We start from the raw sequence: 24,519 nt of genomic DNA, 5'->3' as shown, positions 1-24,519 counted from the left end.
GCCAGGCCGACGCTAGTCTGTAGAACATGATGCGGGCGTCCTAGCGGGGACCCGCGAGTGCTGCGTTCTCGGTTCTTCTCAAGGGAACCCAGCCATACATTCTTGTGGATCGTGCATCTCAAGCGCGCAAGCCACGCGGCAGCATTATCGCGGGAAAAGCAAAACGATGCATCGGCCGGGAATCGAACCCGGGCCGCCCGCGTGGCAGGCGAGCATTCTACCACTGAACCACCGATGCTCGGGCCAGCGGTAACCTCACGCTGCTTCCCGAGCAGATGTCTCAAGGGAAAGTGGGACTGCTGTCAAGCGCCGTAGCATTCTGTGGAGAAGATGCTGCAGACGCTGAATCCTGCACTGCACTGCTTAAAAATGCCGCCAGAACGCGGTCCTCTGCGTACTCTTGCGTCGCCGGCGCCGACTCTTGCCAAAGGATGCGAAATGTGCGCGGATACGCTGTCCGAATGCGTGTGGATGTGCTCCCCTAGCCTACCTCGAAATGCGCCTGCCAGGTATGATCACCTTCGGCCGCTGCCGACAGGCGGGACGCCGACACAGCGCGGAGGCGGGGCGCTCGGTTGTGCGGTGGTGGTGTAATGGTCAGCATAGTTGCCTTCCAAGCAGTTGATCCGGGTTCGATTCCCCGGCCGCCGCAGCAGGCTTTTAATTTCGCGTATGAGTACTTTTGCCACGCCCTCTTACTCGCTGCATACCAGCCCTTAGTGTGTCTCGACTTGTCTCGACTTTGCTCAGCTGACGCGAGAGCTGACGCTCTCAAATCGGCCTATATCAAAACGACAAGCACGAGAAACGACTGAGAGAGGTAAGGAGAGGCGAGGCGATGGACACACAGCACGCCCCCTTCATTTCACGGTGGCGTCTCCCTGACCGAATCGGGCTGTAGCTCCGAAAAGAAAGGAGAAACAAAAATAGGAAGTAAAAGTGCCAATAGTGCCCTGTGTTCCATGCGCTCACCCGCCCAAGTACTAACAAGGGCCAAAGTTGGTACGCATCGGCAATCGGACATTTTCTTTCATTTTCTCTTTATCGGTTGAGAACCAGTGTATTCAAGATATTATGGCCATTGCCGAGTGAATGCTGTAGCGCTTCCCGACGAGTCGGGTTCGGATCCTCTATCAACTTCCACGCAGGGTGATGATCTTTTGGTCATCACACTCGCCAGCTGAAATCGGCGCTGCCTTTTCGTAGTAGTAAAAGAGTAGTGGCCCGTGGGGGGATCGAACCCACGACCTTCGCGTTATTAGCACGACGCTCTAACCAACTGAGCTAACGGGCCTGGGCAGATGCGTTTGCTCAGCCCTACGCTGGAAACAGGTGGCATGAAGCCATACACCATTTCTATGGTCGTCGTGTGTCTGCTTCCCTAGTCTATATTCTGCTGACGGTCACGAAACAGTAGCTACATTGCGAGCAGGACGGGAAACGGCCGCTCGGACAGCTCAAACTTGTCACGATTCGTGTGGAAAAAATTCCGTTCCGGTACCGGGAATCGAACCCGGGCCTCCTGGGTGAAAGCCAGGTATCCTAGCCACTAGACCACATCGGATGTGGCCGTTCCGTTCGACCGTTCGTACGGTCGCTTGTCGCATTTCGCGTCGAGTGCCGCGTCGGCGCCCCTCTCTCTTTGCGAACATCTTTGCACATACTGACTGGCAAGGCGCGCACCTCAAACGTCGCAGAGCAATGCTTTTGGCTTCATGCTCTGCTGGGAGAAGAGGAAAAGGGAAGCTGTAAGTAGCAATAACAGGAAGTGAACATTTTCCCGCTGAAGCGTTGAAACGTTGTGGATAACAAACAAGAAATACGTTGGCGCCTTAGCAACAGCACCACCATCAGTCACAGAAAACTAAATGCCCCGGGTGAGGATCGAACTCACGACCTTAAGATTATGAGACTTACGCGCTGCCTACTGCGCTACCGAGGCACGGGTGCACCGCTTGTCCCGGAAACTAGGTAAATACCGTACCCAATATTAGACGTAGAGACACTGTACTTCCTGGATAACGTGTTCTGTTGCTACACGTGCACTGCCGGCCCAGTTGATTGCGGTGCTGCTGCAGCTGTTGCAACGATAGGCAGCACTCCTTGTCGTTAAAGTTCAGTGCCTCGGAGGCACCCGGACCCAGCAACTTGTGAGGCCAGGCCGACGCTAGTCTGTAGAACATGATGCGGGCGTCCTAGCGGGGACCCGCGAGTGCTGCGTTCTCGGTTCTTCTCAAGGGAACCCAGCCATACATTCTTGTGGATCGTGCATCTCAAGCGCGCAAGCCACGCGGCAGCATTATCGCGGGAAAAGCAAAACGATGCATCGGCCGGGAATCGAACCCGGGCCGCCCGCGTGGCAGGCGAGCATTCTACCACTGAACCACCGATGCTCGGGCCAGCGGTAACCTCACGCTGCTTCCCGAGCAGATGTCTCAAGGGAAAGTGGGACTGCTGTCAAGCGCCGTAGCATTCTGTGGAGAAGATGCTGCAGACGCTGAATCCTGCACTGCACTGCTTAAAAATGCCGCCAGAACGCGGTCCTCTGCGTACTCTTGCGTCGCCGGCGCCGACTCTTGCCAAAGGATGCGAAATGTGCGCGGATACGCTGTCCGAATGCGTGTGGATGTGCTCCCCTAGCCTACCTCGAAATGCGCCTGCCAGGTATGATCACCTTCGGCCGCTGCCGACAGGCGGGACGCCGACACAGCGCGGAGGCGGGGCGCTCGGTTGTGCGGTGGTGGTGTAATGGTCAGCATAGTTGCCTTCCAAGCAGTTGATCCGGGTTCGATTCCCGGCCGCCGCAGCAGGCTTTTAATTTCGCGTATGAGTACTTTTGCCACGCCCTCTTACTCGCTGCATACCAGCCCTTAGTGTGTCTCGACTTGTCTCGACTTTGCTCAGCTGACGCGAGAGCTGACGCTCTCAAATCGGCCTATATCAAAACGACAAGCACGAGAAACGACTGAGAGAGGTAAGGAGAGGCGAGGCGATGGACACACAGCACGCCCCCTTCATTTCACGGTGGCGTCTCCCTGACCGAATCGGGCTGTAGCTCCGAAAAGAAAGGAGAAACAAAAATAGGAAGTAAAAGTGCCAATAGTGCCCTGTGTTCCCATGCGCTCACCCGCCCAAGTACTAACAAGGGCCAAAGTTGGTACGCATCGGCAATCGGACATTTTCTTTCATTTTCTCTTTATCGGTTGAGAACCAGTGTATTCAAGATATTATGGCCATTGCCGAGTGAATGCTGTAGCGCTTCCCGACGAGTCGGGTTCGGATCCTCTATCAACTTCCACGCAGGGTGATGATCTTTTGGTCATCACACTCGCCAGCTGAAATCGGCGCTGCCTTTTCGTAGTAGTAAAAGAGTAGTGGCCCGTGGGGGGATCGAACCCACGACCTTCGCGTTATTAGCACGACGCTCTAACCAACTGAGCTAACGGGCCTGGGCAGATGCGTTTGCTCAGCCCTACGCTGGAAACAGGTGGCATGAAGCCATACACCATTTCTATGGTCGTCGTGTGTCTGCTTCCCTAGTCTATATTCTGCTGACGGTCACGAAACAGTAGCTACATTGCGAGCAGGACGGGAAACGGCCGCTCGGACAGCTCAAACTTGTCACGATTCGTGTGGAAAAAATTCCGTTCCGGTACCGGGAATCGAACCCGGGCCTCCTGGGTGAAAGCCAGGTATCCTAGCCACTAGACCACATCGGATGTGGCCGTTCCGTTCGACCGTTCGTACGGTCGCTTGTCGCATTTCGCGTCGAGTGCCGCGTCGGCGCCCCTCTCTCTTTGCGAACATCTTTGCACATACTGACTGGCAAGGCGCGCACCTCAAACGTCGCAGAGCAATGCTTTTGGCTTCATGCTCTGCTGGGAGAAGAGGAAAAGGGAAGCTGTAAGTAGCAATAACAGGAAGTGAACATTTTCCCGCTGAAGCGTTGAAACGTTGTGGATAACAAACAAGAAATACGTTGGCGCCTTAGCAACAGCACCACCATCAGTCACAGAAAACTAAATGCCCCGGGTGAGGATCGAACTCACGACCTTAAGATTATGAGACTTACGCGCTGCCTACTGCGCTACCGAGGCACGGGTGCACCGCTTGTCCCGGAAACTAGGTAAATACCGTACCCAATATTAGACGTAGAGACACTGTACTTCCTGGATAACGTGTTCTGTTGCTACACGTGCACTGCCGGCCCAGTTGATTGCGGTGCTGCTGCAGCTGTTGCAACGATAGGCAGCACTCCTTGTCGTTAAAGTTCAGTGCCTCGGAGGCACCCGGACCCAGCAACTTGTGAGGCCAGGCCGACGCTAGTCTGTAGAACATGATGCGGGCGTCCTAGCGGGGACCCGCGAGTGCTGCGTTCTCGGTTCTTCTCAAGGGAACCCAGCCATACATTCTTGTGGATCGTGCATCTCAAGCGCGCAAGCCACGCGGCAGCATTATCGCGGGAAAAGCAAAACGATGCATCGGCCGGGAATCGAACCCGGGCCGCCCGCGTGGCAGGCGAGCATTCTACCACTGAACCACCGATGCTCGGGCCAGCGGTAACCTCACGCTGCTTCCCGAGCAGATGTCTCAAGGGAAAGTGGGACTGCTGTCAAGCGCCGTAGCATTCTGTGGAGAAGATGCTGCAGACGCTGAATCCTGCACTGCACTGCTTAAAAATGCCGCCAGAACGCGGTCCTCTGCGTACTCTTGCGTCGCCGGCGCCGACTCTTGCCAAAGGATGCGAAATGTGCGCGGATACGCTGTCCGAATGCGTGTGGATGTGCTCCCCTAGCCTACCTCGAAATGCGCCTGCCAGGTATGATCACCTTCGGCCGCTGCCGACAGGCGGGACGCCGACACAGCGCGGAGGCGGGGCGCTCGGTTGTGCGGTGGTGGTGTAATGGTCAGCATAGTTGCCTTCCAAGCAGTTGATCCGGGTTCGATTCCCGGCCGCCGCAGCAGGCTTTTAATTTCGCGTATGAGTACTTTTGCCACGCCCTCTTACTCGCTGCATACCAGCCCTTAGTGTGTCTCGACTTGTCTCGACTTTGCTCAGCTGACGCGAGAGCTGACGCTCTCAAATCGGCCTATATCAAAACGACAAGCACGAGAAACGACTGAGAGAGGTAAGGAGAGGCGAGGCGATGGACACACAGCACGCCCCCTTCATTTCACGGTGGCGTCTCCCTGACCGAATCGGGCTGTAGCTCCGAAAAGAAAGGAGAAACAAAAATAGGAAGTAAAAGTGCCAATAGTGCCCTGTGTTCCCATGCGCTCACCCGCCCAAGTACTAACAAGGGCCAAAGTTGGTACGCATCGGCAATCGGACATTTTCTTTCATTTTCTCTTTATCGGTTGAGAACCAGTGTATTCAAGATATTATGGCCATTGCCGAGTGAATGCTGTAGCGCTTCCCGACGAGTCGGGTTCGGATCCTCTATCAACTTCCACGCAGGGTGATGATCTTTTGGTCATCACACTCGCCAGCTGAAATCGGCGCTGCCTTTTCGTAGTAGTAAAAGAGTAGTGGCCCGTGGGGGGATCGAACCCACGACCTTCGCGTTATTAGCACGACGCTCTAACCAACTGAGCTAACGGGCCTGGGCAGATGCGTTTGCTCAGCCCTACGCTGGAAACAGGTGGCATGAAGCCATACACCATTTCTATGGTCGTCGTGTGTCTGCTTCCCTAGTCTATATTCTGCTGACGGTCACGAAACAGTAGCTACATTGCGAGCAGGACGGGAAACGGCCGCTCGGACAGCTCAAACTTGTCACGATTCGTGTGGAAAAAATTCCGTTCCGGTACCGGGAATCGAACCCGGGCCTCCTGGGTGAAAGCCAGGTATCCTAGCCACTAGACCACATCGGATGTGGCCGTTCCGTTCGACCGTTCGTACGGTCGCTTGTCGCATTTCGCGTCGAGTGCCGCGTCGGCGCCCCTCTCTCTTTGCGAACATCTTTGCACATACTGACTGGCAAGGCGCGCACCTCAAACGTCGCAGAGCAATGCTTTTGGCTTCATGCTCTGCTGGGAGAAGAGGAAAAGGGAAGCTGTAAGTAGCAATAACAGGAAGTGAACATTTTCCCGCTGAAGCGTTGAAACGTTGTGGATAACAAACAAGAAATACGTTGGCGCCTTAGCAACAGCACCACCATCAGTCACAGAAAACTAAATGCCCCGGGTGAGGATCGAACTCACGACCTTAAGATTATGAGACTTACGCGCTGCCTACTGCGCTACCGAGGCACGGGTGCACCGCTTGTCCCGGAAACTAGGTAAATACCGTACCCAATATTAGACGTAGAGACACTGTACTTCCTGGATAACGTGTTCTGTTGCTACACGTGCACTGCCGGCCCAGTTGATTGCGGTGCTGCTGCAGCTGTTGCAACGATAGGCAGCACTCCTTGTCGTTAAAGTTCAGTGCCTCGGAGGCACCCGGACCCAGCAACTTGTGAGGCCAGGCCGACGCTAGTCTGTAGAACATGATGCGGGCGTCCTAGCGGGGACCCGCGAGTGCTGCGTTCTCGGTTCTTCTCAAGGGAACCCAGCCATACATTCTTGTGGATCGTGCATCTCAAGCGCGCAAGCCACGCGGCAGCATTATCGCGGGAAAAGCAAAACGATGCATCGGCCGGGAATCGAACCCGGGCCGCCCGCGTGGCAGGCGAGCATTCTACCACTGAACCACCGATGCTCGGGCCAGCGGTAACCTCACGCTGCTTCCCGAGCAGATGTCTCAAGGGAAAGTGGGACTGCTGTCAAGCGCCGTAGCATTCTGTGGAGAAGATGCTGCAGACGCTGAATCCTGCACTGCACTGCTTAAAAATGCCGCCAGAACGCGGTCCTCTGCGTACTCTTGCGTCGCCGGCGCCGACTCTTGCCAAAGGATGCGAAATGTGCGCGGATACGCTGTCCGAATGCGTGTGGATGTGCTCCCCTAGCCTACCTCGAAATGCGCCTGCCAGGTATGATCACCTTCGGCCGCTGCCGACAGGCGGGACGCCGACACAGCGCGGAGGCGGGGCGCTCGGTTGTGCGGTGGTGGTGTAATGGTCAGCATAGTTGCCTTCCAAGCAGTTGATCCGGGTTCGATTCCCGGCCGCCGCAGCAGGCTTTTAATTTCGCGTATGAGTACTTTTGCCACGCCCTCTTACTCGCTGCATACCAGCCCTTAGTGTGTCTCGACTTGTCTCGACTTTGCTCAGCTGACGCGAGAGCTGACGCTCTCAAATCGGCCTATATCAAAACGACAAGCACGAGAAACGACTGAGAGAGGTAAGGAGAGGCGAGGCGATGGACACACAGCACGCCCCCTTCATTTCACGGTGGCGTCTCCCTGACCGAATCGGGCTGTAGCTCCGAAAAGAAAGGAGAAACAAAAATAGGAAGTAAAAGTGCCAATAGTGCCCTGTGTTCCCATGCGCTCACCCGCCCAAGTACTAACAAGGGCCAAAGTTGGTACGCATCGGCAATCGGACATTTTCTTTCATTTTCTCTTTATCGGTTGAGAACCAGTGTATTCAAGATATTATGGCCATTGCCGAGTGAATGCTGTAGCGCTTCCCGACGAGTCGGGTTCGGATCCTCTATCAACTTCCACGCAGGGTGATGATCTTTTGGTCATCACACTCGCCAGCTGAAATCGGCGCTGCCTTTTCGTAGTAGTAAAAGAGTAGTGGCCCGTGGGGGGATCGAACCCACGACCTTCGCGTTATTAGCACGACGCTCTAACCAACTGAGCTAACGGGCCTGGGCAGATGCGTTTGCTCAGCCCTACGCTGGAAACAGGTGGCATGAAGCCATACACCATTTCTATGGTCGTCGTGTGTCTGCTTCCCTAGTCTATATTCTGCTGACGGTCACGAAACAGTAGCTACATTGCGAGCAGGACGGGAAACGGCCGCTCGGACAGCTCAAACTTGTCACGATTCGTGTGGAAAAAATTCCGTTCCGGTACCGGGAATCGAACCCGGGCCTCCTGGGTGAAAGCCAGGTATCCTAGCCACTAGACCACATCGGATGTGGCCGTTCCGTTCGACCGTTCGTACGGTCGCTTGTCGCATTTCGCGTCGAGTGCCGCGTCGGCGCCCCTCTCTCTTTGCGAACATCTTTGCACATACTGACTGGCAAGGCGCGCACCTCAAACGTCGCAGAGCAATGCTTTTGGCTTCATGCTCTGCTGGGAGAAGAGGAAAAGGGAAGCTGTAAGTAGCAATAACAGGAAGTGAACATTTTCCCGCTGAAGCGTTGAAACGTTGTGGATAACAAACAAGAAATACGTTGGCGCCTTAGCAACAGCACCACCATCAGTCACAGAAAACTAAATGCCCCGGGTGAGGATCGAACTCACGACCTTAAGATTATGAGACTTACGCGCTGCCTACTGCGCTACCGAGGCACGGGTGCACCGCTTGTCCCGGAAACTAGGTAAATACCGTACCCAATATTAGACGTAGAGACACTGTACTTCCTGGATAACGTGTTCTGTTGCTACACGTGCACTGCCGGCCCAGTTGATTGCGGTGCTGCTGCAGCTGTTGCAACGATAGGCAGCACTCCTTGTCGTTAAAGTTCAGTGCCTCGGAGGCACCCGGACCCAGCAACTTGTGAGGCCAGGCCGACGCTAGTCTGTAGAACATGATGCGGGCGTCCTAGCGGGGACCCGCGAGTGCTGCGTTCTCGGTTCTTCTCAAGGGAACCCAGCCATACATTCTTGTGGATCGTGCATCTCAAGCGCGCAAGCCACGCGGCAGCATTATCGCGGGAAAAGCAAAACGATGCATCGGCCGGGAATCGAACCCGGGCCGCCCGCGTGGCAGGCGAGCATTCTACCACTGAACCACCGATGCTCGGGCCAGCGGTAACCTCACGCTGCTTCCCGAGCAGATGTCTCAAGGGAAAGTGGGACTGCTGTCAAGCGCCGTAGCATTCTGTGGAGAAGATGCTGCAGACGCTGAATCCTGCACTGCACTGCTTAAAAATGCCGCCAGAACGCGGTCCTCTGCGTACTCTTGCGTCGCCGGCGCCGACTCTTGCCAAAGGATGCGAAATGTGCGCGGATACGCTGTCCGAATGCGTGTGGATGTGCTCCCCTAGCCTACCTCGAAATGCGCCTGCCAGGTATGATCACCTTCGGCCGCTGCCGACAGGCGGGACGCCGACACAGCGCGGAGGCGGGGCGCTCGGTTGTGCGGTGGTGGTGTAATGGTCAGCATAGTTGCCTTCCAAGCAGTTGATCCGGGTTCGATTCCCGGCCGCCGCAGCAGGCTTTTAATTTCGCGTATGAGTACTTTTGCCACGCCCTCTTACTCGCTGCATACCAGCCCTTAGTGTGTCTCGACTTGTCTCGACTTTGCTCAGCTGACGCGAGAGCTGACGCTCTCAAATCGGCCTATATCAAAACGACAAGCACGAGAAACGACTGAGAGAGGTAAGGAGAGGCGAGGCGATGGACACACAGCACGCCCCCTTCATTTCACGGTGGCGTCTCCCTGACCGAATCGGGCTGTAGCTCCGAAAAGAAAGGAGAAACAAAAATAGGAAGTAAAAGTGCCAATAGTGCCCTGTGTTCCCATGCGCTCACCCGCCCAAGTACTAACAAGGGCCAAAGTTGGTACGCATCGGCAATCGGACATTTTCTTTCATTTTCTCTTTATCGGTTGAGAACCAGTGTATTCAAGATATTATGGCCATTGCCGAGTGAATGCTGTAGCGCTTCCCGACGAGTCGGGTTCGGATCCTCTATCAACTTCCACGCAGGGTGATGATCTTTTGGTCATCACACTCGCCAGCTGAAATCGGCGCTGCCTTTTCGTAGTAGTAAAAGAGTAGTGGCCCGTGGGGGGATCGAACCCACGACCTTCGCGTTATTAGCACGACGCTCTAACCAACTGAGCTAACGGGCCTGGGCAGATGCGTTTGCTCAGCCCTACGCTGGAAACAGGTGGCATGAAGCCATACACCATTTCTATGGTCGTCGTGTGTCTGCTTCCCTAGTCTATATTCTGCTGACGGTCACGAAACAGTAGCTACATTGCGAGCAGGACGGGAAACGGCCGCTCGGACAGCTCAAACTTGTCACGATTCGTGTGGAAAAAATTCCGTTCCGGTACCGGGAATCGAACCCGGGCCTCCTGGGTGAAAGCCAGGTATCCTAGCCACTAGACCACATCGGATGTGGCCGTTCCGTTCGACCGTTCGTACGGTCGCTTGTCGCATTTCGCGTCGAGTGCCGCGTCGGCGCCCCTCTCTCTTTGCGAACATCTTTGCACATACTGACTGGCAAGGCGCGCACCTCAAACGTCGCAGAGCAATGCTTTTGGCTTCATGCTCTGCTGGGAGAAGAGGAAAAGGGAAGCTGTAAGTAGCAATAACAGGAAGTGAACATTTTCCCGCTGAAGCGTTGAAACGTTGTGGATAACAAACAAGAAATACGTTGGCGCCTTAGCAACAGCACCACCATCAGTCACAGAAAACTAAATGCCCCGGGTGAGGATCGAACTCACGACCTTAAGATTATGAGACTTACGCGCTGCCTACTGCGCTACCGAGGCACGGGTGCACCGCTTGTCCCGGAAACTAGGTAAATACCGTACCCAATATTAGACGTAGAGACACTGTACTTCCTGGATAACGTGTTCTGTTGCTACACGTGCACTGCCGGCCCAGTTGATTGCGGTGCTGCTGCAGCTGTTGCAACGATAGGCAGCACTCCTTGTCGTTAAAGTTCAGTGCCTCGGAGGCACCCGGACCCAGCAACTTGTGAGGCCAGGCCGACGCTAGTCTGTAGAACATGATGCGGGCGTCCTAGCGGGGACCCGCGAGTGCTGCGTTCTCGGTTCTTCTCAAGGGAACCCAGCCATACATTCTTGTGGATCGTGCATCTCAAGCGCGCAAGCCACGCGGCAGCATTATCGCGGGAAAAGCAAAACGATGCATCGGCCGGGAATCGAACCCGGGCCGCCCGCGTGGCAGGCGAGCATTCTACCACTGAACCACCGATGCTCGGGCCAGCGGTAACCTCACGCTGCTTCCCGAGCAGATGTCTCAAGGGAAAGTGGGACTGCTGTCAAGCGCCGTAGCATTCTGTGGAGAAGATGCTGCAGACGCTGAATCCTGCACTGCACTGCTTAAAAATGCCGCCAGAACGCGGTCCTCTGCGTACTCTTGCGTCGCCGGCGCCGACTCTTGCCAAAGGATGCGAAATGTGCGCGGATACGCTGTCCGAATGCGTGTGGATGTGCTCCCCTAGCCTACCTCGAAATGCGCCTGCCAGGTATGATCACCTTCGGCCGCTGCCGACAGGCGGGACGCCGACACAGCGCGGAGGCGGGGCGCTCGGTTGTGCGGTGGTGGTGTAATGGTCAGCATAGTTGCCTTCCAAGCAGTTGATCCGGGTTCGATTCCCGGCCGCCGCAGCAGGCTTTTAATTTCGCGTATGAGTACTTTTGCCACGCCCTCTTACTCGCTGCATACCAGCCCTTAGTGTGTCTCGACTTGTCTCGACTTTGCTCAGCTGACGCGAGAGCTGACGCTCTCAAATCGGCCTATATCAAAACGACAAGCACGAGAAACGACTGAGAGAGGTAAGGAGAGGCGAGGCGATGGACACACAGCACGCCCCCTTCATTTCACGGTGGCGTCTCCCTGACCGAATCGGGCTGTAGCTCCGAAAAGAAAGGAGAAACAAAAATAGGAAGTAAAAGTGCCAATAGTGCCCTGTGTTCCCATGCGCTCACCCGCCCAAGTACTAACAAGGGCCAAAGTTGGTACGCATCGGCAATCGGACATTTTCTTTCATTTTCTCTTTATCGGTTGAGAACCAGTGTATTCAAGATATTATGGCCATTGCCGAGTGAATGCTGTAGCGCTTCCCGACGAGTCGGGTTCGGATCCTCTATCAACTTCCACGCAGGGTGATGATCTTTTGGTCATCACACTCGCCAGCTGAAATCGGCGCTGCCTTTTCGTAGTAGTAAAAGAGTAGTGGCCCGTGGGGGGATCGAACCCACGACCTTCGCGTTATTAGCACGACGCTCTAACCAACTGAGCTAACGGGCCTGGGCAGATGCGTTTGCTCAGCCCTACGCTGGAAACAGGTGGCATGAAGCCATACACCATTTCTATGGTCGTCGTGTGTCTGCTTCCCTAGTCTATATTCTGCTGACGGTCACGAAACAGTAGCTACATTGCGAGCAGGACGGGAAACGGCCGCTCGGACAGCTCAAACTTGTCACGATTCGTGTGGAAAAAATTCCGTTCCGGTACCGGGAATCGAACCCGGGCCTCCTGGGTGAAAGCCAGGTATCCTAGCCACTAGACCACATCGGATGTGGCCGTTCCGTTCGACCGTTCGTACGGTCGCTTGTCGCATTTCGCGTCGAGTGCCGCGTCGGCGCCCCTCTCTCTTTGCGAACATCTTTGCACATACTGACTGGCAAGGCGCGCACCTCAAACGTCGCAGAGCAATGCTTTTGGCTTCATGCTCTGCTGGGAGAAGAGGAAAAGGGAAGCTGTAAGTAGCAATAACAGGAAGTGAACATTTTCCCGCTGAAGCGTTGAAACGTTGTGGATAACAAACAAGAAATACGTTGGCGCCTTAGCAACAGCACCACCATCAGTCACAGAAAACTAAATGCCCCGGGTGAGGATCGAACTCACGACCTTAAGATTATGAGACTTACGCGCTGCCTACTGCGCTACCGAGGCACGGGTGCACCGCTTGTCCCGGAAACTAGGTAAATACCGTACCCAATATTAGACGTAGAGACACTGTACTTCCTGGATAACGTGTTCTGTTGCTACACGTGCACTGCCGGCCCAGTTGATTGCGGTGCTGCTGCAGCTGTTGCAACGATAGGCAGCACTCCTTGTCGTTAAAGTTCAGTGCCTCGGAGGCACCCGGACCCAGCAACTTGTGAGGCCAGGCCGACGCTAGTCTGTAGAACATGATGCGGGCGTCCTAGCGGGGACCCGCGAGTGCTGCGTTCTCGGTTCTTCTCAAGGGAACCCAGCCATACATTCTTGTGGATCGTGCATCTCAAGCGCGCAAGCCACGCGGCAGCATTATCGCGGGAAAAGCAAAACGATGCATCGGCCGGGAATCGAACCCGGGCCGCCCGCGTGGCAGGCGAGCATTCTACCACTGAACCACCGATGCTCGGGCCAGCGGTAACCTCACGCTGCTTCCCGAGCAGATGTCTCAAGGGAAAGTGGGACTGCTGTCAAGCGCCGTAGCATTCTGTGGAGAAGATGCTGCAGACGCTGAATCCTGCACTGCACTGCTTAAAAATGCCGCCAGAACGCGGTCCTCTGCGTACTCTTGCGTCGCCGGCGCCGACTCTTGCCAAAGGATGCGAAATGTGCGCGGATACGCTGTCCGAATGCGTGTGGATGTGCTCCCCTAGCCTACCTCGAAATGCGCCTGCCAGGTATGATCACCTTCGGCCGCTGCCGACAGGCGGGACGCCGACACAGCGCGGAGGCGGGGCGCTCGGTTGTGCGGTGGTGGTGTAATGGTCAGCATAGTTGCCTTCCAAGCAGTTGATCCGGGTTCGATTCCCGGCCGCCGCAGCAGGCTTTTAATTTCGCGTATGAGTACTTTTGCCACGCCCTCTTACTCGCTGCATACCAGCCCTTAGTGTGTCTCGACTTGTCTCGACTTTGCTCAGCTGACGCGAGAGCTGACGCTCTCAAATCGGCCTATATCAAAACGACAAGCACGAGAAACGACTGAGAGAGGTAAGGAGAGGCGAGGCGATGGACACACAGCACGCCCCCTTCATTTCACGGTGGCGTCTCCCTGACCGAATCGGGCTGTAGCTCCGAAAAGAAAGGAGAAACAAAAATAGGAAGTAAAAGTGCCAATAGTGCCCTGTGTTCCCATGCGCTCACCCGCCCAAGTACTAACAAGGGCCAAAGTTGGTACGCATCGGCAATCGGACATTTTCTTTCATTTTCTCTTTATCGGTTGAGAACCAGTGTATTCAAGATATTATGGCCATTGCCGAGTGAATGCTGTAGCGCTTCCCGACGAGTCGGGTTCGGATCCTCTATCAACTTCCACGCAGGGTGATGATCTTTTGGTCATCACACTCGCCAGCTGAAATCGGCGCTGCCTTTTCGTAGTAGTAAAAGAGTAGTGGCCCGTGGGGGGATCGAACCCACGACCTTCGCGTTATTAGCACGACGCTCTAACCAACTGAGCTAACGGGCCTGGGCAGATGCGTTTGCTCAGCCCTACGCTGGAAACAGGTGGCATGAAGCCATACACCATTTCTATGGTCGTCGTGTGTCTGCTTCCCTAGTCTATATTCTGCTGACGGTCACGAAACAGTAGCTACATTGCGAGCAGGACGGGAAACGGCCGCTCGGACAGCTCAAACTTGTCACGATTCGTGTGGAAAAAATTCCGTTCCGGTACCGGGAATCGAACCCGGGCCTCCTGGGTGAAAGCCAGGTATCCTAGCCACTAGACCACATCGGATGTGGCCGTTCCGTTCGACCGTTCGTACGGTCGCTTGTCGCATTTCGCGTCGAGTGCCGCGTCGGCGCCCCTCTCTCTTTGCGAACATCTTTGCACATACTGACTGGCAAGGCGCGCACCTCAAACGTCGCAGAGCAATGCTTTTGGCTTCATGCTCTGCTGGGAGAAGAGGAAAAGGGAAGCTGTAAGTAGCAATAACAGGAAGTGAACATTTTCCCGCTGAAGCGTTGAAACGTTGTGGATAACAAACAAGAAATACGTTGGCGCCTTAGCAACAGCACCACCATCAGTCACAGAAAACTAAATGCCCCGGGTGAGGATCGAACTCACGACCTTAAGATTATGAGACTTACGCGCTGCCTACTGCGCTACCGAGGCACGGGTGCACCGCTTGTCCCGGAAACTAGGTAAATACCGTACCCAATATTAGACGTAGAGACACTGTACTTCCTGGATAACGTGTTCTGTTGCTACACGTGCACTGCCGGCCCAGTTGATTGCGGTGCTGCTGCAGCTGTTGCAACGATAGGCAGCACTCCTTGTCGTTAAAGTTCAGTGCCTCGGAGGCACCCGGACCCAGCAACTTGTGAGGCCAGGCCGACGCTAGTCTGTAGAACATGATGCGGGCGTCCTAGCGGGGACCCGCGAGTGCTGCGTTCTCGGTTCTTCTCAAGGGAACCCAGCCATACATTCTTGTAGATCGTGCATCTCAAGCGCGCAAGCCACGCGGCAGCATTATCGCGGGAAAAGCAAAACGATGCATCGGCCGGGAATCGAACCCGGGCCGCCCGCGTGGCAGGCGAGCATTCTACCACTGAACCACCGATGCTCGGGCCAGCGGTAACCTCACGCTGCTTCCCGAGCAGATGTCTCAAGGGAAAGTGGGACTGCTGTCAAGCGCCGTAGCATTCTGTGGAGAAGATGCTGCAGACGCTGAATCCTGCACTGCACTGCTTAAAAATGCCGCCAGAACGCGGTCCTCTGCGTACTCTTGCGTCGCCGGCGCCGACTCTTGCCAAAGGATGCGAAATGTGCGCGGATACGCTGTCCGAATGCGTGTGGATGTGCTCCCCTAGCCTACCTCGAAATGCGCCTGCCAGGTATGATCACCTTCGGCCGCTGCCGACAGGCGGGACGCCGACACAGCGCGGAGGCGGGGCGCTCGGTTGTGCGGTGGTGGTGTAATGGTCAGCATAGTTGCCTTCCAAGCAGTTGATCCGGGTTCGATTCCCGGCCGCCGCAGCAGGCTTTTAATTTCGCGTATGAGTACTTTTGCCACGCCCTCTTACTCGCTGCATACCAGCCCTTAGTGTGTCTCGACTTGTCTCGACTTTGCTCAGCTGACGCGAGAGCTGACGCTCTCAAATCGGCCTATATCAAAACGACAAGCACGAGAAACGACTGAGAGAGGTAAGGAGAGGCGAGGCGATGGACACACAGCACGCCCCCTTCATTTCACGGTGGCGTCTCCCTGACCGAATCGGGCTGTAGCTCCGAAAAGAAAGGAGAAACAAAAATAGGAAGTAAAAGTGCCAATAGTGCCCTGTGTTCCCATGCGCTCACCCGCCCAAGTACTAACAAGGGCCAAAGTTGGTACGCATCGGCAATCGGACATTTTCTTTCATTTTCTCTTTATCGGTTGAGAACCAGTGTATTCAAGATATTATGGCCATTGCCGAGTGAATGCTGTAGCGCTTCCCGACGAGTCGGGTTCGGATCCTCTATCAACTTCCACGCAGGGTGATGATCTTTTGGTCATCACACTCGCCAGCTGAAATCGGCGCTGCCTTTTCGTAGTAGTAAAAGAGTAGTGGCCCGTGGGGGGATCGAACCCACGACCTTCGCGTTATTAGCACGACGCTCTAACCAACTGAGCTAACGGGCCTGGGCAGATGCGTTTGCTCAGCCCTACGCTGGAAACAGGTGGCATGAAGCCATACACCATTTCTATGGTCGTCGTGTGTCTGCTTCCCTAGTCTATATTCTGCTGACGGTCACGAAACAGTAGCTACATTGCGAGCAGGACGGGAAACGGCCGCTCGGACAGCTCAAACTTGTCACGATTCGTGTGGAAAAAATTCCGTTCCGGTACCGGGAATCGAACCCGGGCCTCCTGGGTGAAAGCCAGGTATCCTAGCCACTAGACCACATCGGATGTGGCCGTTCCGTTCGACCGTTCGTACGGTCGCTTGTCGCATTTCGCGTCGAGTGCCGCGTCGGCGCCCCTCTCTCTTTGCGAACATCTTTGCACATACTGACTGGCAAGGCGCGCACCTCAAACGTCGCAGAGCAATGCTTTTGGCTTCATGCTCTGCTGGGAGAAGAGGAAAAGGGAAGCTGTAAGTAGCAATAACAGGAAGTGAACATTTTCCCGCTGAAGCGTTGAAACGTTGTGGATAACAAACAAGAAATACGTTGGCGCCTTAGCAACAGCACCACCATCAGTCACAGAAAACTAAATGCCCCGGGTGAGGATCGAACTCACGACCTTAAGATTATGAGACTTACGCGCTGCCTACTGCGCTACCGAGGCACGGGTGCACCGCTTGTCCCGGAAACTAGGTAAATACCGTACCCAATATTAGACGTAGAGACACTGTACTTCCTGGATAACGTGTTCTGTTGCTACACGTGCACTGCCGGCCCAGTTGATTGCGGTGCTGCTGCAGCTGTTGCAACGATAGGCAGCACTCCTTGTCGTTAAAGTTCAGTGCCTCGGAGGCACCCGGACCCAGCAACTTGTGAGGCCAGGCCGACGCTAGTCTGTAGAACATGATGCGGGCGTCCTAGCGGGGACCCGCGAGTGCTGCGTTCTCGGTTCTTCTCAAGGGAACCCAGCCATACATTCTTGTGGATCGTGCATCTCAAGCGCGCAAGCCACGCGGCAGCATTATCGCGGGAAAAGCAAAACGATGCATCGGCCGGGAATCGAACCCGGGCCGCCCGCGTGGCAGGCGAGCATTCTACCACTGAACCACCGATGCTCGGGCCAGCGGTAACCTCACGCTGCTTCCCGAGCAGATGTCTCAAGGGAAAGTGGGACTGCTGTCAAGCGCCGTAGCATTCTGTGGAGAAGATGCTGCAGACGCTGAATCCTGCACTGCACTGCTTAAAAATGCCGCCAGAACGCGGTCCTCTGCGTACTCTTGCGTCGCCGGCGCCGACTCTTGCCAAAGGATGCGAAATGTGCGCGGATACGCTGTCCGAATGCGTGTGGATGTGCTCCCCTAGCCTACCTCGAAATGCGCCTGCCAGGTATGATCACCTTCGGCCGCTGCCGACAGGCGGGACGCCGACACAGCGCGGAGGCGGGGCGCTCGGTTGTGCGGTGGTGGTGTAATGGTCAGCATAGTTGCCTTCCAAGCAGTTGATCCGGGTTCGATTCCCGGCCGCCGCAGCAGGCTTTTAATTTCGCGTATGAGTACTTTTGCCACGCCCTCTTACTCGCTGCATACCAGCCCTTAGTGTGTCTCGACTTGTCTCGACTTTGCTCAGCTGACGCGAGAGCTGACGCTCTCAAATCGGCCTATATCAAAACGACAAGCACGAGAAACGACTGAGAGAGGTAAGGAGAGGCGAGGCGATGGACACACAGCACGCCCCCTTCATTTCACGGTGGCGTCTCCCTGACCGAATCGGGCTGTAGCTCCGAAAAGAAAGGAGAAACAAAAATAGGAAGTAAAAGTGCCAATAGTGCCCTGTGTTCCCATGCGCTCACCCGCCCAAGTACTAACAAGGGCCAAAGTTGGTACGCATCGGCAATCGGACATTTTCTTTCATTTTCTCTTTATCGGTTGAGAACCAGTGTATTCAAGATATTATGGCCATTGCCGAGTGAATGCTGTAGCGCTTCCCGACGAGTCGGGTTCGGATCCTCTATCAACTTCCACGCAGGGTGATGATCTTTTGGTCATCACACTCGCCAGCTGAAATCGGCGCTGCCTTTTCGTAGTAGTAAAAGAGTAGTGGCCCGTGGGGGGATCGAACCCACGACCTTCGCGTTATTAGCACGACGCTCTAACCAACTGAGCTAACGGGCCTGGGCAGATGCGTTTGCTCAGCCCTACGCTGGAAACAGGTGGCATGAAGCCATACACCATTTCTATGGTCGTCGTGTGTCTGCTTCCCTAGTCTATATTCTGCTGACGGTCACGAAACAGTAGCTACATTGCGAGCAGGACGGGAAACGGCCGCTCGGACAGCTCAAACTTGTCACGATTCGTGTGGAAAAAATTCCGTTCCGGTACCGGGAATCGAACCCGGGCCTCCTGGGTGAAAGCCAGGTATCCTAGCCACTAGACCACATCGGATGTGGCCGTTCCGTTCGACCGTTCGTACGGTCGCTTGTCGCATTTCGCGTCGAGTGCCGCGTCGGCGCCCCTCTCTCTTTGCGAACATCTTTGCACATACTGACTGGCAAGGCGCGCACCTCAAACGTCGCAGAGCAATGCTTTTGGCTTCATGCTCTGCTGGGAGAAGAGGAAAAGGGAAGCTGTAAGTAGCAATAACAGGAAGTGAACATTTTCCCGCTGAAGCGTTGAAACGTTGTGGATAACAAACAAGAAATACGTTGGCGCCTTAGCAACAGCACCACCATCAGTCACAGAAAACTAAATGCCCCGGGTGAGGATCGAACTCACGACCTTAAGATTATGAGACTTACGCGCTGCCTACTGCGCTACCGAGGCACGGGTGCACCGCTTGTCCCGGAAACTAGGTAAATACCGTACCCAATATTAGACGTAGAGACACTGTACTTCCTGGATAACGTGTTCTGTTGCTACACGTGCACTGCCGGCCCAGTTGATTGCGGTGCTGCTGCAGCTGTTGCAACGATAGGCAGCACTCCTTGTCGTTAAAGTTCAGTGCCTCGGAGGCACCCGGACCCAGCAACTTGTGAGGCCAGGCCGACGCTAGTCTGTAGAACATGATGCGGGCGTCCTAGCGGGGACCCGCGAGTGCTGCGTTCTCGGTTCTTCTCAAGGGAACCCAGCCATACATTCTTGTGGATCGTGCATCTCAAGCGCGCAAGCCACGCGGCAGCATTATCGCGGGAAAAGCAAAACGATGCATCGGCCGGGAATCGAACCCGGGCCGCCCGCGTGGCAGGCGAGCATTCTACCACTGAACCACCGATGCTCGGGCCAGCGGTAACCTCACGCTGCTTCCCGAGCAGATGTCTCAAGGGAAAGTGGGACTGCTGTCAAGCGCCGTAGCATTCTGTGGAGAAGATGCTGCAGACGCTGAATCCTGCACTGCACTGCTTAAAAATGCCGCCAGAACGCGGTCCTCTGCGTACTCTTGCGTCGCCGGCGCCGACTCTTGCCAAAGGATGCGAAATGTGCGCGGATACGCTGTCCGAATGCGTGTGGATGTGCTCCCCTAGCCTACCTCGAAATGCGCCTGCCAGGTATGATCACCTTCGGCCGCTGCCGACAGGCGGGACGCCGACACAGCGCGGAGGCGGGGCGCTCGGTTGTGCGGTGGTGGTGTAATGGTCAGCATAGTTGCCTTCCAAGCAGTTGATCCGGGTTCGATTCCCGGCCGCCGCAGCAGGCTTTTAATTTCGCGTATGAGTACTTTTGCCACGCCCTCTTACTCGCTGCATACCAGCCCTTAGTGTGTCTCGACTTGTCTCGACTTTGCTCAGCTGACGCGAGAGCTGACGCTCTCAAATCGGCCTATATCAAAACGACAAGCACGAGAAACGACTGAGAGAGGTAAGGAGAGGCGAGGCGATGGACACACAGCACGCCCCCTTCATTTCACGGTGGCGTCTCCCTGACCGAATCGGGCTGTAGCTCCGAAAAGAAAGGAGAAACAAAAATAGGAAGTAAAAGTGCCAATAGTGCCCTGTGTTCCCATGCGCTCACCCGCCCAAGTACTAACAAGGGCCAAAGTTGGTACGCATCGGCAATCGGACATTTTCTTTCATTTTCTCTTTATCGGTTGAGAACCAGTGTATTCAAGATATTATGGCCATTGCCGAGTGAATGCTGTAGCGCTTCCCGACGAGTCGGGTTCGGATCCTCTATCAACTTCCACGCAGGGTGATGATCTTTTGGTCATCACACTCGCCAGCTGAAATCGGCGCTGCCTTTTCGTAGTAGTAAAAGAGTAGTGGCCCGTGGGGGGATCGAACCCACGACCTTCGCGTTATTAGCACGACGCTCTAACCAACTGAGCTAACGGGCCTGGGCAGATGCGTTTGCTCAGCCCTACGCTGGAAACAGGTGGCATGAAGCCATACACCATTTCTATGGTCGTCGTGTGTCTGCTTCCCTAGTCTATATTCTGCTGACGGTCACGAAACAGTAGCTACATTGCGAGCAGGACGGGAAACGGCCGCTCGGACAGCTCAAACTTGTCACGATTCGTGTGGAAAAAATTCCGTTCCGGTACCGGGAATCGAACCCGGGCCTCCTGGGTGAAAGCCAGGTATCCTAGCCACTAGACCACATCGGATGTGGCCGTTCCGTTCGACCGTTCGTACGGTCGCTTGTCGCATTTCGCGTCGAGTGCCGCGTCGGCGCCCCTCTCTCTTTGCGAACATCTTTGCACATACTGACTGGCAAGGCGCGCACCTCAAACGTCGCAGAGCAATGCTTTTGGCTTCATGCTCTGCTGGGAGAAGAGGAAAAGGGAAGCTGTAAGTAGCAATAACAGGAAGTGAACATTTTCCCGCTGAAGCGTTGAAACGTTGTGGATAACAAACAAGAAATACGTTGGCGCCTTAGCAACAGCACCACCATCAGTCACAGAAAACTAAATGCCCCGGGTGAGGGTCGAACTCACGACCTTAAGATTATGAGACTTACGCGCTGCCTACTGCGCTACCGAGGCACGGGTGCACCGCTTGTCCCGGAAACTAGGTAAATACCGTACCCAATATTAGACGTAGAGACACTGTACTTCCTGGATAACGTGTTCTGTTGCTACACGTGCACTGCCGGCCCAGTTGATTGCGGTGCTGCTGCAGCTGTTGCAACGATAGGCAGCACTCCTTGTCGTTAAAGTTCAGTGCCTCGGAGGCACCCGGACCCAGCAACTTGTGAGGCCAGGCCGACGCTAGTCTGTAGAACATGATGCGGGCGTCCTAGCGGGGACCCGCGAGTGCTGCGTTCTCGGTTCTTCTCAAGGGAACCCAGCCATACATTCTTGTGGATCGTGCATCTCAAGCGCGCAAGCCACGCGGCAGCATTATCGCGGGAAAAGCAAAACGATGCATCGGCCGGGAATCGAACCCGGGCCGCCCGCGTGGCAGGCGAGCATTCTACCACTGAACCACCGATGCTCGGGCCAGCGGTAACCTCACGCTGCTTCCCGAGCAGATGTCTCAAGGGAAAGTGGGACTGCTGTCAAGCGCCGTAGCATTCTGTGGAGAAGATGCTGCAGACGCTGAATCCTGCACTGCACTGCTTAAAAATGCCGCCAGAACGCGGTCCTCTGCGTACTCTTGCGTCGCCGGCGCCGACTCTTGCCAAAGGATGCGAAATGTGCGCGGATACGCTGTCCGAATGCGTGTGGATGTGCTCCCCTAGCCTACCTCGAAATGCGCCTGCCAGGTATGATCACCTTCGGCCGCTGCCGACAGGCGGGACGCCGACACAGCGCGGAGGCGGGGCGCTCGGTTGTGCGGTGGTGGTGTAATGGTCAGCATAGTTGCCTTCCAAGCAGTTGATCCGGGTTCGATTCCCGGCCGCCGCAGCAGGCTTTTAATTTCGCGTATGAGTACTTTTGCCACGCCCTCTTACTCGCTGCATACCAGCCCTTAGTGTGTCTCGACTTGTCTCGACTTTGCTCAGCTGACGCGAGAGCTGACGCTCTCAAATCGGCCTATATCAAAACGACAAGCACGAGAAACGACTGAGAGAGGTAAGGAGAGGCGAGGCGATGGACACACAGCACGCCCCCTTCATTTCACGGTGGCGTCTCCCTGACCGAATCGGGCTGTAGCTCCGAAAAGAAAGGAGAAACAAAAATAGGAAGTAAAAGTGCCAATAGTGCCCTGTGTTCCCATGCGCTCACCCGCCCAAGTACTAACAAGGGCCAAAGTTGGTACGCATCGGCAATCGGACATTTTCTTTCATTTTCTCTTTATCGGTTGAGAACCAGTGTATTCAAGATATTATGGCCATTGCCGAGTGAATGCTGTAGCGCTTCCCGACGAGTCGGGTTCGGATCCTCTATCAACTTCCACGCAGGGTGATGATCTTTTGGTCATCACACTCGCCAGCTGAAATCGGCGCTGCCTTTTCGTAGTAGTAAAAGAGTAGTGGCCCGTGGGGGGATCGAACCCACGACCTTCGCGTTATTAGCACGACGCTCTAACCAACTGAGCTAACGGGCCTGGGCAGATGCGTTTGCTCAGCCCTACGCTGGAAACAGGTGGCATGAAGCCATACACCATTTCTATGGTCGTCGTGTGTCTGCTTCCCTAGTCTATATTCTGCTGACGGTCACGAAACAGTAGCTACATTGCGAGCAGGACGGGAAACGGCCGCTCGGACAGCTCAAACTTGTCACGATTCGTGTGGAAAAAATTCCGTTCCGGTACCGGGAATCGAACCCGGGCCTCCTGGGTGAAAGCCAGGTATCCTAGCCACTAGACCACATCGGATGTGGCCGTTCCGTTCGACCGTTCGTACGGTCGCTTGTCGCATTTCGCGTCGAGTGCCGCGTCGGCGCCCCTCTCTCTTTGCGAACATCTTTGCACATACTGACTGGCAAGGCGCGCACCTCAAACGTCGCAGAGCAATGCTTTTGGCTTCATGCTCTGCTGGGAGAAGAGGAAAAGGGAAGCTGTAAGTAGCAATAACAGGAAGTGAACATTTTCCCGCTGAAGCGTTGAAACGTTGTGGATAACAAACAAGAAATACGTTGGCGCCTTAGCAACAGCACCACCATCAGTCACAGAAAACTAAATGCCCCGGGTGAGGATCGAACTCACGACCTTAAGATTATGAGACTTACGCGCTGCCTACTGCGCTACCGAGGCACGGGTGCACCGCTTGTCCCGGAAACTAGGTAAATACCGTACCCAATATTAGACGTAGAGACACTGTACTTCCTGGATAACGTGTTCTGTTGCTACACGTGCACTGCCGGCCCAGTTGATTGCGGTGCTGCTGCAGCTGTTGCAACGATAGGCAGCACTCCTTGTCGTTAAAGTTCAGTGCCTCGGAGGCACCCGGACCCAGCAACTTGTGAGGCCAGGCCGACGCTAGTCTGTAGAACATGATGCGGGCGTCCTAGCGGGGACCCGCGAGTGCTGCGTTCTCGGTTCTTCTCAAGGGAACCCAGCCATACATTCTTGTGGATCGTGCATCTCAAGCGCGCAAGCCACGCGGCAGCATTATCGCGGGAAAAGCAAAACGATGCATCGGCCGGGAATCGAACCCGGGCCGCCCGCGTGGCAGGCGAGCATTCTACCACTGAACCACCGATGCTCGGGCCAGCGGTAACCTCACGCTGCTTCCCGAGCAGATGTCTCAAGGGAAAGTGGGACTGCTGTCAAGCGCCGTAGCATTCTGTGGAGAAGATGCTGCAGACGCTGAATCCTGCACTGCACTGCTTAAAAATGCCGCCAGAACGCGGTCCTCTGCGTACTCTTGCGTCGCCGGCGCCGACTCTTGCCAAAGGATGCGAAATGTGCGCGGATACGCTGTCCGAATGCGTGTGGATGTGCTCCCCTAGCCTACCTCGAAATGCGCCTGCCAGGTATGATCACCTTCGGCCGCTGCCGACAGGCGGGACGCCGACACAGCGCGGAGGCGGGGCGCTCGGTTGTGCGGTGGTGGTGTAATGGTCAGCATAGTTGCCTTCCAAGCAGTTGATCCGGGTTCGATTCCCGGCCGCCGCAGCAGGCTTTTAATTTCGCGTATGAGTACTTTTGCCACGCCCTCTTACTCGCTGCATACCAGCCCTTAGTGTGTCTCGACTTGTCTCGACTTTGCTCAGCTGACGCGAGAGCTGACGCTCTCAAATCGGCCTATATCAAAACGACAAGCACGAGAAACGACTGA

General features: G+C 55.3%; 57 non-coding genes across 57 annotated transcripts; 12 read left to right on the top strand and 45 right to left on the bottom strand.

Annotated features, from left to right (window-relative positions):
* Nucleotides 1–167: 167 nt before the first annotated feature.
* Nucleotides 168–238, bottom strand: Trnag-gcc. The gene has a single exon. It is a non-coding gene; the product is annotated as a tRNA-Gly (tRNA).
* Nucleotides 239–579: 341 nt separating this feature from the next.
* Trnag-ucc lies at nucleotides 580–652 on the top strand. Its single transcript has one exon. It is a non-coding gene; the product is annotated as a tRNA-Gly (tRNA).
* A 568-nt stretch (nucleotides 653–1,220) lies between these two features.
* On the bottom strand, nucleotides 1,221–1,294 carry Trnai-aau. The gene has a single exon. It is a non-coding gene; the product is annotated as a tRNA-Ile (tRNA).
* Nucleotides 1,295–1,492: 198 nt separating this feature from the next.
* On the bottom strand, nucleotides 1,493–1,564 carry Trnae-uuc. Its single transcript has one exon. It is a non-coding gene; the product is annotated as a tRNA-Glu (tRNA).
* A 305-nt stretch (nucleotides 1,565–1,869) lies between these two features.
* On the bottom strand, nucleotides 1,870–1,942 carry Trnam-cau. Its single transcript has one exon. It is a non-coding gene; the product is annotated as a tRNA-Met (tRNA).
* A 380-nt stretch (nucleotides 1,943–2,322) lies between these two features.
* Nucleotides 2,323–2,393, bottom strand: Trnag-gcc. Its single transcript has one exon. It is a non-coding gene; the product is annotated as a tRNA-Gly (tRNA).
* Nucleotides 2,394–2,734: 341 nt separating this feature from the next.
* Trnag-ucc lies at nucleotides 2,735–2,806 on the top strand. The gene has a single exon. It is a non-coding gene; the product is annotated as a tRNA-Gly (tRNA).
* Nucleotides 2,807–3,375: 569 nt separating this feature from the next.
* On the bottom strand, nucleotides 3,376–3,449 carry Trnai-aau. The gene has a single exon. It is a non-coding gene; the product is annotated as a tRNA-Ile (tRNA).
* Nucleotides 3,450–3,647: 198 nt separating this feature from the next.
* Nucleotides 3,648–3,719, bottom strand: Trnae-uuc. Its single transcript has one exon. It is a non-coding gene; the product is annotated as a tRNA-Glu (tRNA).
* Nucleotides 3,720–4,024: 305 nt separating this feature from the next.
* Nucleotides 4,025–4,097, bottom strand: Trnam-cau. Its single transcript has one exon. It is a non-coding gene; the product is annotated as a tRNA-Met (tRNA).
* A 380-nt stretch (nucleotides 4,098–4,477) lies between these two features.
* Nucleotides 4,478–4,548, bottom strand: Trnag-gcc. The gene has a single exon. It is a non-coding gene; the product is annotated as a tRNA-Gly (tRNA).
* A 341-nt stretch (nucleotides 4,549–4,889) lies between these two features.
* Nucleotides 4,890–4,961, top strand: Trnag-ucc. Its single transcript has one exon. It is a non-coding gene; the product is annotated as a tRNA-Gly (tRNA).
* A 569-nt stretch (nucleotides 4,962–5,530) lies between these two features.
* On the bottom strand, nucleotides 5,531–5,604 carry Trnai-aau. Its single transcript has one exon. It is a non-coding gene; the product is annotated as a tRNA-Ile (tRNA).
* Nucleotides 5,605–5,802: 198 nt separating this feature from the next.
* Nucleotides 5,803–5,874, bottom strand: Trnae-uuc. The gene has a single exon. It is a non-coding gene; the product is annotated as a tRNA-Glu (tRNA).
* Nucleotides 5,875–6,179: 305 nt separating this feature from the next.
* On the bottom strand, nucleotides 6,180–6,252 carry Trnam-cau. The gene has a single exon. It is a non-coding gene; the product is annotated as a tRNA-Met (tRNA).
* A 380-nt stretch (nucleotides 6,253–6,632) lies between these two features.
* Trnag-gcc lies at nucleotides 6,633–6,703 on the bottom strand. Its single transcript has one exon. It is a non-coding gene; the product is annotated as a tRNA-Gly (tRNA).
* A 341-nt stretch (nucleotides 6,704–7,044) lies between these two features.
* Nucleotides 7,045–7,116, top strand: Trnag-ucc. Its single transcript has one exon. It is a non-coding gene; the product is annotated as a tRNA-Gly (tRNA).
* A 569-nt stretch (nucleotides 7,117–7,685) lies between these two features.
* On the bottom strand, nucleotides 7,686–7,759 carry Trnai-aau. The gene has a single exon. It is a non-coding gene; the product is annotated as a tRNA-Ile (tRNA).
* A 198-nt stretch (nucleotides 7,760–7,957) lies between these two features.
* Nucleotides 7,958–8,029, bottom strand: Trnae-uuc. The gene has a single exon. It is a non-coding gene; the product is annotated as a tRNA-Glu (tRNA).
* A 305-nt stretch (nucleotides 8,030–8,334) lies between these two features.
* Nucleotides 8,335–8,407, bottom strand: Trnam-cau. Its single transcript has one exon. It is a non-coding gene; the product is annotated as a tRNA-Met (tRNA).
* A 380-nt stretch (nucleotides 8,408–8,787) lies between these two features.
* Trnag-gcc lies at nucleotides 8,788–8,858 on the bottom strand. Its single transcript has one exon. It is a non-coding gene; the product is annotated as a tRNA-Gly (tRNA).
* A 341-nt stretch (nucleotides 8,859–9,199) lies between these two features.
* Trnag-ucc lies at nucleotides 9,200–9,271 on the top strand. Its single transcript has one exon. It is a non-coding gene; the product is annotated as a tRNA-Gly (tRNA).
* A 569-nt stretch (nucleotides 9,272–9,840) lies between these two features.
* Nucleotides 9,841–9,914, bottom strand: Trnai-aau. Its single transcript has one exon. It is a non-coding gene; the product is annotated as a tRNA-Ile (tRNA).
* A 198-nt stretch (nucleotides 9,915–10,112) lies between these two features.
* Nucleotides 10,113–10,184, bottom strand: Trnae-uuc. The gene has a single exon. It is a non-coding gene; the product is annotated as a tRNA-Glu (tRNA).
* Nucleotides 10,185–10,489: 305 nt separating this feature from the next.
* Nucleotides 10,490–10,562, bottom strand: Trnam-cau. Its single transcript has one exon. It is a non-coding gene; the product is annotated as a tRNA-Met (tRNA).
* A 380-nt stretch (nucleotides 10,563–10,942) lies between these two features.
* On the bottom strand, nucleotides 10,943–11,013 carry Trnag-gcc. The gene has a single exon. It is a non-coding gene; the product is annotated as a tRNA-Gly (tRNA).
* A 341-nt stretch (nucleotides 11,014–11,354) lies between these two features.
* Nucleotides 11,355–11,426, top strand: Trnag-ucc. The gene has a single exon. It is a non-coding gene; the product is annotated as a tRNA-Gly (tRNA).
* A 569-nt stretch (nucleotides 11,427–11,995) lies between these two features.
* Nucleotides 11,996–12,069, bottom strand: Trnai-aau. The gene has a single exon. It is a non-coding gene; the product is annotated as a tRNA-Ile (tRNA).
* Nucleotides 12,070–12,267: 198 nt separating this feature from the next.
* On the bottom strand, nucleotides 12,268–12,339 carry Trnae-uuc. Its single transcript has one exon. It is a non-coding gene; the product is annotated as a tRNA-Glu (tRNA).
* Nucleotides 12,340–12,644: 305 nt separating this feature from the next.
* Nucleotides 12,645–12,717, bottom strand: Trnam-cau. Its single transcript has one exon. It is a non-coding gene; the product is annotated as a tRNA-Met (tRNA).
* A 380-nt stretch (nucleotides 12,718–13,097) lies between these two features.
* Trnag-gcc lies at nucleotides 13,098–13,168 on the bottom strand. Its single transcript has one exon. It is a non-coding gene; the product is annotated as a tRNA-Gly (tRNA).
* Nucleotides 13,169–13,509: 341 nt separating this feature from the next.
* Nucleotides 13,510–13,581, top strand: Trnag-ucc. Its single transcript has one exon. It is a non-coding gene; the product is annotated as a tRNA-Gly (tRNA).
* Nucleotides 13,582–14,150: 569 nt separating this feature from the next.
* Trnai-aau lies at nucleotides 14,151–14,224 on the bottom strand. Its single transcript has one exon. It is a non-coding gene; the product is annotated as a tRNA-Ile (tRNA).
* A 198-nt stretch (nucleotides 14,225–14,422) lies between these two features.
* Trnae-uuc lies at nucleotides 14,423–14,494 on the bottom strand. The gene has a single exon. It is a non-coding gene; the product is annotated as a tRNA-Glu (tRNA).
* Nucleotides 14,495–14,799: 305 nt separating this feature from the next.
* Trnam-cau lies at nucleotides 14,800–14,872 on the bottom strand. The gene has a single exon. It is a non-coding gene; the product is annotated as a tRNA-Met (tRNA).
* Nucleotides 14,873–15,252: 380 nt separating this feature from the next.
* Nucleotides 15,253–15,323, bottom strand: Trnag-gcc. The gene has a single exon. It is a non-coding gene; the product is annotated as a tRNA-Gly (tRNA).
* A 341-nt stretch (nucleotides 15,324–15,664) lies between these two features.
* Nucleotides 15,665–15,736, top strand: Trnag-ucc. Its single transcript has one exon. It is a non-coding gene; the product is annotated as a tRNA-Gly (tRNA).
* A 569-nt stretch (nucleotides 15,737–16,305) lies between these two features.
* Nucleotides 16,306–16,379, bottom strand: Trnai-aau. The gene has a single exon. It is a non-coding gene; the product is annotated as a tRNA-Ile (tRNA).
* Nucleotides 16,380–16,577: 198 nt separating this feature from the next.
* Nucleotides 16,578–16,649, bottom strand: Trnae-uuc. Its single transcript has one exon. It is a non-coding gene; the product is annotated as a tRNA-Glu (tRNA).
* A 305-nt stretch (nucleotides 16,650–16,954) lies between these two features.
* On the bottom strand, nucleotides 16,955–17,027 carry Trnam-cau. The gene has a single exon. It is a non-coding gene; the product is annotated as a tRNA-Met (tRNA).
* A 380-nt stretch (nucleotides 17,028–17,407) lies between these two features.
* On the bottom strand, nucleotides 17,408–17,478 carry Trnag-gcc. The gene has a single exon. It is a non-coding gene; the product is annotated as a tRNA-Gly (tRNA).
* Nucleotides 17,479–17,819: 341 nt separating this feature from the next.
* Nucleotides 17,820–17,891, top strand: Trnag-ucc. The gene has a single exon. It is a non-coding gene; the product is annotated as a tRNA-Gly (tRNA).
* Nucleotides 17,892–18,460: 569 nt separating this feature from the next.
* Nucleotides 18,461–18,534, bottom strand: Trnai-aau. The gene has a single exon. It is a non-coding gene; the product is annotated as a tRNA-Ile (tRNA).
* A 198-nt stretch (nucleotides 18,535–18,732) lies between these two features.
* Trnae-uuc lies at nucleotides 18,733–18,804 on the bottom strand. The gene has a single exon. It is a non-coding gene; the product is annotated as a tRNA-Glu (tRNA).
* Nucleotides 18,805–19,109: 305 nt separating this feature from the next.
* Trnam-cau lies at nucleotides 19,110–19,182 on the bottom strand. The gene has a single exon. It is a non-coding gene; the product is annotated as a tRNA-Met (tRNA).
* A 380-nt stretch (nucleotides 19,183–19,562) lies between these two features.
* Trnag-gcc lies at nucleotides 19,563–19,633 on the bottom strand. Its single transcript has one exon. It is a non-coding gene; the product is annotated as a tRNA-Gly (tRNA).
* A 341-nt stretch (nucleotides 19,634–19,974) lies between these two features.
* Trnag-ucc lies at nucleotides 19,975–20,046 on the top strand. Its single transcript has one exon. It is a non-coding gene; the product is annotated as a tRNA-Gly (tRNA).
* Nucleotides 20,047–20,615: 569 nt separating this feature from the next.
* Nucleotides 20,616–20,689, bottom strand: Trnai-aau. The gene has a single exon. It is a non-coding gene; the product is annotated as a tRNA-Ile (tRNA).
* Nucleotides 20,690–20,887: 198 nt separating this feature from the next.
* Trnae-uuc lies at nucleotides 20,888–20,959 on the bottom strand. Its single transcript has one exon. It is a non-coding gene; the product is annotated as a tRNA-Glu (tRNA).
* Nucleotides 20,960–21,264: 305 nt separating this feature from the next.
* On the bottom strand, nucleotides 21,265–21,337 carry Trnam-cau. The gene has a single exon. It is a non-coding gene; the product is annotated as a tRNA-Met (tRNA).
* Nucleotides 21,338–21,717: 380 nt separating this feature from the next.
* On the bottom strand, nucleotides 21,718–21,788 carry Trnag-gcc. Its single transcript has one exon. It is a non-coding gene; the product is annotated as a tRNA-Gly (tRNA).
* A 341-nt stretch (nucleotides 21,789–22,129) lies between these two features.
* Nucleotides 22,130–22,201, top strand: Trnag-ucc. Its single transcript has one exon. It is a non-coding gene; the product is annotated as a tRNA-Gly (tRNA).
* A 569-nt stretch (nucleotides 22,202–22,770) lies between these two features.
* On the bottom strand, nucleotides 22,771–22,844 carry Trnai-aau. Its single transcript has one exon. It is a non-coding gene; the product is annotated as a tRNA-Ile (tRNA).
* A 198-nt stretch (nucleotides 22,845–23,042) lies between these two features.
* Nucleotides 23,043–23,114, bottom strand: Trnae-uuc. Its single transcript has one exon. It is a non-coding gene; the product is annotated as a tRNA-Glu (tRNA).
* Nucleotides 23,115–23,419: 305 nt separating this feature from the next.
* Nucleotides 23,420–23,492, bottom strand: Trnam-cau. The gene has a single exon. It is a non-coding gene; the product is annotated as a tRNA-Met (tRNA).
* A 380-nt stretch (nucleotides 23,493–23,872) lies between these two features.
* Trnag-gcc lies at nucleotides 23,873–23,943 on the bottom strand. The gene has a single exon. It is a non-coding gene; the product is annotated as a tRNA-Gly (tRNA).
* A 341-nt stretch (nucleotides 23,944–24,284) lies between these two features.
* Nucleotides 24,285–24,356, top strand: Trnag-ucc. Its single transcript has one exon. It is a non-coding gene; the product is annotated as a tRNA-Gly (tRNA).
* Nucleotides 24,357–24,519: the final 163 nt, after the last annotated feature.

Source organism: Schistocerca americana, unplaced genomic scaffold (assembly GCF_021461395.2).
Source record: "Schistocerca americana isolate TAMUIC-IGC-003095 unplaced genomic scaffold, iqSchAmer2.1 HiC_scaffold_570, whole genome shotgun sequence".
Classification (NCBI taxonomy): Eukaryota; Metazoa; Arthropoda; class Insecta; order Orthoptera; family Acrididae; genus Schistocerca; species Schistocerca americana.
The sequence above is the reverse complement of the archived record's forward strand: the minus strand, read 5'-3'. Positions and strand labels throughout refer to the sequence as shown.